Source organism: Scylla paramamosain, chromosome 18 (genome assembly GCF_035594125.1).
Source record: "Scylla paramamosain isolate STU-SP2022 chromosome 18, ASM3559412v1, whole genome shotgun sequence".
NCBI lineage: Eukaryota > Metazoa > Arthropoda > Malacostraca > Decapoda > Portunidae > Scylla > Scylla paramamosain.
Window position 1 is genome coordinate 23,317,150 of NC_087168.1, and position 12,055 is coordinate 23,329,204.

The 12,055-nt window shown below is 43.2% G+C and overlaps 1 non-coding gene across 1 annotated transcript; it reads right to left on the bottom strand.

Moving 5' to 3' along the window:
• Positions 1-580: 580 nt before the first annotated feature.
• On the bottom strand, positions 581-652 carry Trnaa-ugc (transfer RNA alanine (anticodon UGC)). The gene has a single exon. It is a non-coding gene; the product is annotated as a tRNA-Ala (tRNA).
• Positions 653-12,055: the final 11,403 nt, after the last annotated feature.

Here is a 12,055-nt window from a genome sequence, read left to right on the forward strand (position 1 = left end):
TTGGTTTTGTCATTATTTTTTTATTTCTTTGTCTTCTTTATGTTTTTCGTTATCATTATTGTTTTCTTCCTCTTCTGCGTCTATCTTTGTTTGTGTGTGTGTGTTTGTCTGTTGCTGTCTATCTGTTTGTCTGCGTCTCTCTATCTCAGCATGTCTCTTTTCCTGTCTGTCAGTCTCTTTGGCTTTCTTTGTCTCTGATTCTCTCTCTCTCTCTCTCTCTCTCTCTCTCTCTCTCTCTCTCTCTCTCTCTCTCTCTCTCTCTCTCTCTCTCAGCAAACCTCCCGAGGATTCCGGCATTCACCGCGGGAAATATTCAATACTCCACGCCAGGAATAAATCTGGCAACACACACACACACACACACACACACACACACACACACACACACATCAGATACATTTCTTTCATTATTACAGCATTATCTTCCTCTCCTTCATTGCCTTTTTTTTTTTTATTATTTTCACGCTTTTTCATTTCTCTCCCTGCTTTTTACTCGAGTACATATATTCATTCCTTAACGATGAAAAAAAATAAATATAAATAATAATAAAAAAAAAAAAAAAACGGGGAAAACAATTTGTGGAGGTGCCGGGGATCGAACCCGGGGCCTTTCACATGCAAAGCGAACGCTCTACCACTGAGCTACACCCCCTTACAATAACGCCATGACGCTCCCATTCAAATTCCTTCGATGTTATATTCGTAATGGCTGCAAGTACTTAGTCAATAGGTAGCTTTCAAAGACTAGGGATATTAATAGATAGAGAAGATAGGTAGATATAGATAGGCGTGGTCTCTTATTTTCTATTATGATTACAAAATGACCCTTGATTTAAATTAGCTAGCTTTAGAGTCAATAGGGAGCTTTAAAAGGAAGACTAGGCTAGGTATCTATCTATCTATATTTATAGAAAAGATGGGTGAAGGAAGAATAATATGAGTATAAGAGGATAGTGAGAAATAATGAAAGAAGTATAAGATTAAAGATGGTGGGCTGTCCACCTTGCTATTTTACTTATTGATGTTATACTGTGTATTATGTGTTTGTGAGAATGTTTGTGTTCTGTGTGCTGACTAGGCTAGGTACATTGATACATAGGTAGATATAGATAAGGATGATCGCTAGTATTCCTTAATAATTACAGAATAACACGAATATAATTTGCCTTTGTGTTAAGTTCGTGATGGCCTTCAGTGCTGAGTCGATAGGGGGCTTAAAACAAGAGTGGGGATATTGACAGATAGAGATTAGGGAGATATACGTAGGCACAATCTCTTGCTATTTATTATGATTACAAAATGACCCTTAAAACATACATATATACCCTACGTCCATTAGACTCGAGTTCCAAGTTAATAGGCAGCTTTAAAGAAGATTACGTACATTGATAGAGACGATAGATGGATGTAGATGCAACTCCGCCACTGACACCACCACTATTACTCTGGCCCTGCACAGTGCACCCACAGCAGACAAGCAGGCAGGTAGGCAGGAAAGCAGAAAAGGAAAACAGGTTGGTAGTTAGGAAAGCAGGTAGGAAAACAGATAGGAAAGCAGGTAGATAGTCAGGAAAACAGACAGTCAGGTAGGAAAGCAGTCAGGTAGGCAAGCAGATAGGCAGACAGGTGGTAGTAGGTCAACCCGCCAGCCTGCATGTGCCTGCCTCGCCGCAGACACAAACTGATGTAGGGTACGATAACTAATTATCCTCATTAATTTTAGCTTTGATGCTTCGAGTCATTGACATATTAGGGGTCTGTGATTTAAGAGAGAGAGAGAGAGAGAGAGAGAGAGAGAGAGAGAGAGAGAGAGAGAGAGAGAGAGAGAGAGAGAGAGAGAGATTGTAGACTTTTTTAATCTGTTTTTGTAATGAAAAATGGCAGTGTGCAAACTGTGCTCTCTCTCTCTCTCTCTCTCTCTCTCTCTCTCTCTCTCTCTCTCTCTCTCTCCATACGAGCAGGTAAACTGAACAACGAAAACGAGAAAAACTAGGAAGAGGAGGAGAAGGAAGAGGAAGAAGAAGAGGTAAAGGAGGAGGAGGAGGAGGAGGACTGGGAGGGACTTCTGGTCTTCCTCTGAGGGACTGTGGGTGGAAGAGCGGGTGGAGGAGCGGGTGGAAAAGGAGGTGGAAGAGGGGAGGAGGAGTGGAGAAGAGAGGGGAGGAGTGGGGAAGAGAGGGGGAGGAGGGTAAAAGTAATTTCCGACCCAGGGCCACGAGAGGGCGCGATAAAGGAAGGATCTTTGGCCGGCGCAGGACGAGGGCGGACTGATAAACTGAGGATAAGAGAGAGGGGCGGGGAGGGAAGCACAGTGGAGGTCAGAGAGGGAGAAGCAGTGAAGAAAGAGGCAGGAGTCAGTCAGTGTAGTACGGATGGACAGAGAGAGAGAGAGAGAGAGAGAGAGAGAGAGAGAGAGAGAGAGAGAGAGAGAGAGAGAGAGAGATTTACCCCTACCTCTTACGACTCCTAAACAAATCCATCTCCCTTTCTTCCACATTGACCCAGACACACAGACGCACACACACACACACACACACACACACACACACACACACACACAAACCCAAACCAGCTCTCCTCACTTCTCTCTCTTCAAATCACATTCACTCGTGCCGTCTGTCTCCGCGTCCTGGCGCCTCGTAGTCCACCCGTTGTTCCTCGGCGGCGTGGTAATTGCCACCTCCTTGCTGGCATCTGGCTGTGTCTGGCGCGTCTGGCTGCCGGGAGGGTGACGCTGGCGCTGCTCTGGACTGGAACCAAGTGCTCTGTGTCGCCATCAAGACAAAGACGTAGATTAGGGTGACATAATGAAGTGAAGGGGGTGGAAGGAAGAGTTTAGCTAAGAATACCAAAATAACAGGACAGGAACGCAGAGTGGAGGGCTGGAAAGAAGTGTTTAGCTAAGAACACTAAAATAACAGGACTGCAACGAATATCAGAAAACTGGAACAAAGTGGTATGCCTTGCCATTAAGACAAAGACTCTGATTAGCTTGAAATAATGAAGGAATGGGGACTGGAAAGAAGAATTAAGCTAAGAACACCAAAATAACAGGACTGGGACGAAGAGCAGAGGAGTGGAACCTAATCCTCAGCCTCGCCATTAAGACAAAGACTCTGATTAGCTTGACATAATGAAGGAATGAGGACTGGAATGAAGAATTTAGCATTTCCATTGAGACAGAGACCCAGAATTAGCTTGGAATAACAATAAAACAGGACTGGAACGAAGAGCAGAGGACTGGAAGGAACTCATCGGCTTCAGTATTGAAACAAAGACAGATTAGCTTAAAATAGTGAAATAGAGGGGACTGGAAGGAAATATTTGGCCTTACTATCCAGAATTAGCCCAGAAAAAAACAAAATAACAAGCCTGGAACGAAGAGAAGAGTGGAAGACTGAAATTAGTTTGAAATAATGAAGAAAATAAAGCTGGAATCAACTGTACACCTTTGCCATGAAGACAAACACTCGCGATAAATTAACATGAATATTATTTAAGAAAGGATGAAAAAAAATAGGAGACAGGATACTAAATGTGGGAAGAAAAATAGTGAATCCTTGTTAGAAAGAGAAGTGAGTGATGGTTTGGAATGACGGACAGACAGACACTCAGACAAACAGACAGCAGCGGTTGGCGGTTCAGAGGCGCCAGACATAATGAACCTAAATGGAAATCGAAGTTGTATGTCGTTAGAGTACAGAGAGAGAGAGAGAGAGAGAGAGAGAGAGAGAGAGAGAGAGAGAGAGAGAGAGAGAGAGAGAGAGAGAGAGAGAGAGAGAGAGAGAGATTTGCATGATAATGGGAAGAGACAGGCAGACAGACAAGCGGTTAGGTTGTCATAACAATGGTGAATGTGTTCCCAGCATTTGATGAAGCATATTACGCCTTGTATAATTTGGATAAGACCCTCGAGGCAACTCCGCCAGTCCATCACGACCAACTGAGGCACGCGTCAAGCCCCGGACACACACACACACACACACACACACACACAGCAGTAGCGGTAGTATTAGTAGTAATATAGTTTAGTTTAGCTAGTTTATTGACAAAATGACGAGCAATACACAGCAAAATACACGAGTAACAAAATTATACGAATGAATAATGAAGAAAATAAGACAAAATTAAAGCATATATATTAAATGACCAAATAAAACAACAATAATAACACCAGAGCTACGTCTCACACACACACACACACACACACACACACACACACACACACACACACACACACACACACACACACACTCGTCCTTTGATATCAAGAAAACGGAAGCCATTTAAAGAAGCAGCCATGTGGAAGTGAAGCAACAGTCTGTAATAAGCGAAGGGAAGACACGGCCGCCTCTGTACTCAAGGCTGGGCGGGACTAGGAGGCGAAGAGAGAGGGAGACTGAGAAGATCTGGCTGGGGAAGAAGTGCTCAGGAGGTGGATGAAGTGGAGGAGGAGGAGGTGGAATCATCAATAAGAACAAGAATTATACTTTTTTTTTGAGGGTAATGTTGGGAAAAATATTTTGATCACTTGTGCCGCTGTGCCGTGCCTTTCACTGAGCCAATTACCGTGAACAAAAGTGACCCCGCCCGCCGTACACTGTGCTAACAAGGCCCTCAGTGTAACACGGTGTGGGTAACGATACTGATGCAAAACACGGAGATAAATGAATGAGGTGGCAATAAAACACACACACACACACACACACACACACACACACACACACACACACACACACACACACACACACACACACACCAATCACACACACATAAAGACATGATTCTAAACTTCTCTTATGTATTCCTTCACGTATTCCCCTAATCCCCTCCACCCTCCCGCCTGCTGCTGTGTGATGCTCTGATTGGCTCCTTGCAAATCTGAAGGACCAATCACCGCGCTGAGAGCAGGTCAGGTCACGAAGGAGGAGGAGGAGGAGGGTGGGATTGGATGATTGTTAGGATGAAGGCAGGGTGGAGGAGGAATGGTTTGCTCTCTCTCTCTCTCTCTCTCTCTCTCTCTCTCTCTCTCTCTCTCTCTCTCTCTCTGGTAGGATTGTTAAGATAAGACAGAGACTGAAAAAGAGAAGAGGAGAGAAAGGACGAAGGAATTTGACTCTCTCTCTCTCTCTCTCTCTCTCTCTCTCTCTCTCTCTCTCTCTCTCTCTCTCTCTCTCTCTCTCTCTCTCTCTCTCTCTCTCTCTCGGGGACAACAACAAACACTGGCTTCTTACGGACCTTCCCGAGAGGCCTCACAGAATTACCTCATTTGAATAAGGTTTGCATTTGCCACTCGTTTATATCGCCGCTGGGAGACTGATGGAGGCACTCTCTTATTACCACTCCTTATTCAGTCTCTCTCGCTCTCTCTCTCTCTCTCTCTCTCTCTCTCTCTCTCTCTCTCTCTCTCTCTCTCTCTTTTTCAGTAAATGGATACGTGTTTTTTTTTTTTTCGTTTGTCATTTCTTTTTTTTCTTTTTTTCTCTTACTCTGTTTTATTGTTCCTCTTCTACTTCCTCTTTACTTCCTGTTCAGTCACTCTCCCTTTTATCTTCTTCCTTTTTCGTTGTCTTCTTCTTTCTCATCCTCAGTAAATGGATATATGCAAAATTTTCTCCCATTTCATGTTTTTTTTTCTCTCTCTCTCTTTTCTCTCCTGTTTCTTATTCTATTCTTCGTTTTCTCCTTACATTTTTACTCCTTATTCATTCACGTTCATTCCGACTTCATGTGTGTTTTGTGTCTTGTCTTTTTTGTCTTCTTCACCTATTTGCGCTAACAATTTTATGCTCGTATTCAGAAACACTTCGCCGTCTCACCACAACTATTTTGAAATGCCACAGAGATGACCAGCCGGGTTTTCAAGACTGTTTCTTTCGTTAATAATGTGGAAAACTTATTGATCTGTCACTAGAACCATAAAAACACCCTTAAAAACCCGTGTCACTTCAACTAGAGCCTTTTGAAAATTGTGGAGGTACGGCGCAGAAGTGTTGCGGACTACAAGTACCGTTCTAGGCATTACAGTGGACCGGTACTAGAGAGGGACGATCCAACAGAAGACGCGGCTTCGGTACATTTATTCACTCAGGAAATCTTGTCCGTGGGGGAGCAAAATTCCTACTTTTAAGTCAATTGAGGGTCTTTATCTTAATGGGAAGTAATTTACTACATAAACATTGACTCCTGTCTGGCTGATTGACAAAACTGGCGGGCGGAGATTACCTGGTGGTGATTTGCATAACAGGAACACGGAAACACGGCGATATTAGAGCGGCCCACGAGACGGCGACACTGGCTACGGAGGAGAGGGAGTGACGTAGCGGAGCACAGGTTGAGGTGAATTGTGCAGCCAGCTAGTCACCCGTTTTCTTTTTGTTAGAGCGGATGGAGGTGGTGGTGAAAGGGGGGAACTGAGGAGGACAGGGAGGGATGTGGTGAGGGTTGGTAGGGTAAGAGAAGGAGGAGGAGGAGGAGGAGAAAGAGGGGTGGGGGAAGAAAAAGGATTGCGCTGGAATACTTGTGGTTCTTCTTCTTCTTCATCTTCATCTTCATCTTCTTGTCATTCCTTCCACATTTAATCACTCTCCCGCCTTCTCTTCCTTTCACCTTCCCTCCCCTCACCATCCCCTTCCTCCCTTTCCCCTCACTACCAATACTCCCCTAACCTCCATTCCTTACACATACACCATACACTTCATCCCCTCTCCTGTCTCCCCCTTCCCTCCTCACTTAAGCGCCTCACTCCCCTCTTCTCCCCTCACGCCCTTCCCCTCACTCTGATGGGCGTGTTTGCATACCAGGAAGGGGACGCCCATTACTCCATTCCCGAGGTCTTGGAGTAATCGAAGTGATGGTGTTTTTATGGATGTTTAAAGAAGTTTTTTTCATCTCTCTTTTTTCCTTTATTTTGTTGTGTGTTTGAATTTTTGTATCAGTGGGAGGAATAAAGGGAAGATGAAAGATATTGTGTTTAGTTTGCTTTTACTAATATTTTTTTTTCCTTTTTCTTCCTTGCTGTCCGTGTTCTTGTTTTTTTTTGTTGTTTTTGTTCGTCTTGTTCGTCTTGTTCTTGTTCTTCTCGTAAAACTCCTACAACTGATCCTCGTCTTCTTGTTCTTGTTCTTCTTGTTCTTGTTCTTCTTGTTCTTCTTCATCACCATCTTCTTCCTCCTCTTCTCCTTTTTCTTCATCATCATCCTCTCCTCCTTTCTATTTCTTCTAATCCTCCTCCTCCTCCTCCTCCTCCCGGCACAGTTTGCTCACCAAGCCATCTGATGAAGGCAAGACAAACATTCATATACTCTGCAGCGTCCCAGTCTGGCCCACCTGTGGAGAGAGAGAGAGAGAGAGAGAGAGAGAGAGAGAGAGAGAGAGAGAGAGAGAGAGAGAGAGAGAGAGAGAGAGAGAGAGAGAGAGAGAGAGAGAGAGAGAGGAAAATTTTTAGCCGCAGGTTCTTTCTTTGGTGTTTACATTGTCTTCTTTTTCTTCCTCCTCTTTACTTCATCTTCTTAATTGATTTTCTCTTTCATTTTCTCTCTCTCTCTCTCTCTCTCTCTCTCTCTCTCTCTCTCTCTCTCTCTCTCTCTCTCTCTCTCTCTCTCTCTCTGTTCCGTATCTCTTTTATTGCATCTTTTTCCTTCTTCGTCATTTTTCTTTTTCTCTTTTTTTTCATTCTGTCTTCGTCCAGTTGCTGTTTCTTTTTTTTCTCACGTTCTTTTGTTTTATCTTTCATTCTTTCTTTATCTTTCTTACTTACTGTCTTGTTGTTCTCCTTTTCTTAACTTCTATGATATTCTTAAATCTTTCTTCCTTCTTCTTGTTTTATCTCTATCTCTCTTTCTCTTCTCCCTTTTATTATATTTGTTTCCTTGCCTGTGTATCTTCTCTGTTTTTCTTTGTATTTTCCTTCCATCCTTCTTTCCTTAATTCCCTCCTTCCCTCCTTCCCTCTTTCTTTTCTTTATTTTCCTTCGTCTCTCTCTCTCTCTCTCTCTCTCTCTCTCTCTCTCTCTCTCTCTCTCTCTCTCTCTCTCTCTCTCTCTCTCTCTGGAAGAAAACGAAAGTGTTATTAGAGTTTAAGGTAATTGTTTAGCGGCCGTGATGGAGGAGGAGGAGGAGGAAGAAGAAGAGGAGGAGGAGGAGGAGAAGAGGAAAAGGCATTGTTTTGCAGTGAAGCGGGTGTAGTTAACTTAATTTTCTTTTTTCTCTCTTTTTTTCTCTACAGTGTTTTTAGTCTCCGCAAAAAATGTGTTTTTTTTAGTTTGAGAATAGAGAGAGAGAGAGAGAGAGAGAGAGAGAGAGAGAGAGAGAGAGAGAGAGAGAGAGAGAGAGAGAGAGAGAGAGAGACAGACACTCAGACAAAACAAAGACATAAACAGACATACAGACAGACACAAAGACAATACCTCACGACAAATCCATACAGAACCAAACACCATTTACGAAAAAATAAATAAATAAACACACACACACACACACACACACACACACACACACACACACACACACACACACACACACACACACGTTCCATTGTAATTATAGTCTTAATTTATCCCCTAAATTTATACCTTTTGTTTATAACAGTGATTTATTTTCCTACCTGCCAAATTTAAACCCCAATTAGTAAGACGCATTCAGGTGTTCCCATATTGAGGTGTCTAATTACCTGCACGCCGCGCCCCATATACGCCCACAGCGGCAAGAATACGACCATTATACCGCCAACACTCGTATTTCAAAGCCACTCCATAAATCTGGGAGGGAAAATGCTGTCCCCGCTCCCCCTTGTCCTCCCACTGCCCCTCCAGCAACCCATATTTGCGTGGGCGCCAAAAACATTTAATTACTGGTGCTTATTTCGCCCCTCCCAATCCTCGTTTGTTTCCTCCACGCACTCCTCCCTTCCTCTCGCCTCCGCCGCCACTGACAGGCTCTCACGCACCTCTTGTTTCTTTCTATATATTTATCTGTTTTTTTTTCTGTATTTTTCTCTTTAGTTTTCCTTTTCCTTGGTTATTTGCAAGAAACTTTTTTAATAATCACTTCACTTCACGCACCTCTCTCGTTTCTTTTTATATATTTATCTCTTGTTTTTTTCTGTATTTTTCTGTACTTTTTTCTTTATTTTTCTCTAGTTTTCCTGTTCCTCAGCTATTTGCAAGAAACTTTTTAATAATCACTTGTCTCTCTCTCTCTCTCTCTCTCTCTCTCTCTCTCTCTCTCTCTCTCTCTCTCTCTCTCTCTCTCTCTCTCCCTCTCTCTCATGTCACTAATGCAAATCATCACTCAACCTTACCTGTCCTTTCTTTTCTCTGTCTCTCTGTTTACCTCTCTCTCTCTCTCTGTCCTCTCCCTCGCTCTCACATCACTGCTATAAACAAACTCATTTACCTCTCGACTCTCAATCTTACCTGTCCTCTCTTTTCTGTGCCACACTCTCCCCCTCAAAGCAGCTGAGCACTCACCCCTCCCGCCTCTCCCCTTCATGCATAAACACACGCTCTCCCCCCCGCCACACCCACCACTGTGCATAATTCCTCCCCTTCCTTCTCTCTCTCTCTCTTTGTTTAGCTCCCAACGCTTCGTCCTTCCCTCCCCTTGCTACATCACTCCTACACCCTCCCTCCCTTCTCTCTCTTCCTCTCTCTCTCTCCTTCTCCTATGCTTCCTGTCTCCTGATTCTCTCCTATGCAGTTAAGTGATGGAGAGTCTCAAGAATATACAGAAGAAAAGGCATTAGAATTTTATCATTTTGGTTTGTTTGTCTGTCTTTGTCTGTCTGTCTGTCCGTGTAACTTTCCTTTATCTGTTTGTTTGTGTATCTAAATGTCTGTTTGTCTGTTTGTTTATCAATCTGTCTTTCCGTTTGCGTGCCTTTTTCTCAGCTTGCTTGTCTATGTAAATGTCTGTCTGGCTGTCTGTCTGCCTGTCCGTTCGTTTTCCCCTTCCTCCCTCCCTCTCTCTCTCTCTCTCTCTCTCTTTCTCTCTCTCTCTCTAGATGAACTAAATACTTCAAAGCCCCAATAACTTGCACTAGAACGTAATAAGAGTGACGGAGAGACCAGCATTGCACACGTTAGGGAAAGCGATCCGTGCTTTCTTGCGACCTGACAGTGTCCATTGCTAACCTCCAAGACAATTTTATTTACGTACAGTGATAAAATGATAGTATTGATAATAATAATAATAAAAAAAGGCATTTATTTCTCCCCCCACGTAAACAGTCTCATCGTTAACGCTTACTAATGAACTAATCAGGTTCCCTTTGCAGAATTAATCAAGGTGTGTGTTAATTAGCTTTGATAGTGTACAGCGATAATGCCGCGTCATTAGCATGTTAATAACGTGATTATTCCGCGATATCTCTCTCTCTCTCTCTCTCAAAAAAAAAAAAAGTTTGGGTGGGGGGAAGTGTGTCCGACTGCATTGTTGATTTGCGGGAAAGTTGCTGTTAGTTGTGTGTGTGTGTGTGTGTGTGTGTGTGTGTGTGTGTGTGTGTGTGTGTGTGTGTGAGTATCCTTCCTCACTCAGTTCCTGTCGTCCGTGTGACTAGAATTAGATAAATGAATGAAGGTGATTTTGAAAAGTTGTATTCGGCATGAACGTACTCAGATTTAAAAGTAATGATATTTGTGTCCATAGATTCCTTGCGTGTTTTTTTTTTCTGAATTCGTATTTCATATGTGATTAAAAAAATAAATAAAATAAAGTCGATTTAAAAAGTTGAAGCGACACGAGATTTTAATAGTGTTTTTATGGTTCTAGTGACAGATTAACAAGATTTCTGCACTATGAACGCGAAAAACACTCTCAAATACCCGGCTGATCATCTCTGTGGCCTTGGAAGACAATCGTGGGGAGAGAGCGAACCATTTCTAAACACTCATTATCTAGCAGTGTTCTCTCTCCACACACTCTTGGAAAACAGTCGAGGTGAGAGAGAGAGAAAGAGAGAGCAAAGCATTTCTAAACACTGACCTATCTAGCAGTTTTCTCTCTCATCCACACTCTTGAGAACCCGGCTAGTCATCTCTGTGGCCTTGGAAAACAGTCGAGGTGAGAGAGATGAGAGAAAGAGCAAAGCATTTCTAAACACTGACCTATCTAGCAGTGTTCTCTCTCATCCACACACTCTTGAGAACCCGACTATCCATCTCTGTGTCCTTGGAAAAACAGTCAAGCGTTTCAGAGTCCCGGCCTTAGCAGCGTCTTCTCTCATCCGTGACAAAAGACTAACCCACCGCTGCTTTCCTCCCAGTTCAAGGTTAAATTTCTCCTTAAGTCCTCCCTTTAAACTCTGGCCAGAAACTAATGATCTGCGACTTTCGAAAACGTGGAATCAGAGGAGCAATTTTTCATGCCCTCACTGTCTGTCGCTGGATTCTTTTCTTATCGCTTAATCGCCTTCTAATGGCCCGAGAGCTGCGCTGGAGAAGGAAGAGGAGGAGGAAGAGGAGCAGGAGGAGGAGAAGGAAGACCCAAGAGGCAACGCCCACGTGTCTCAGCTAGTGTAGGAGAGGGAACGAGTCTTTGAAAGGCAAGGAAAAGAAGATGGTTTTAAAATACTTTCTTTCTTTCTCCCTCTCTCTCTCTCTCTCTCCTCCTTATTCTCTCTTTCTCCGGCCAGTGTAGGGTAAAAATAAAGAAATACGAAGAAAAAGGAAGCGTAGAGGAGGGAAATAATAAAGAGAATGGGAATATCAAAGGAGGAAAGAAATGGAGGAAAAAAATAGTGTTTCTCTCTTCTCCCAGTCTCTCCGGTCACTGTATGGTAAAAATAAAGAAATGCAAAGGAAAAAAGTGTAGAAGAGAGAAATAAGGAAAGGTATGGGAATATTAAAGAAGGAGGAAAGAAATGGAGGGGAAAAAATAGGTGTTTCTCTCTTCCCTCCTCTTTCTCTCTCCTAAGCAGTCGTAAAGAATATCTCTTCTTCTTGCATCTCCTTCTCTTCATTCTCTTCCTCATTATCTCCTCCTCCTCCTCCTCCTCCTCCTCCTCCTCCTCCTCCTCCTCCTCCTCTTCGTGCATCAACAATTACCTTGAATCCACG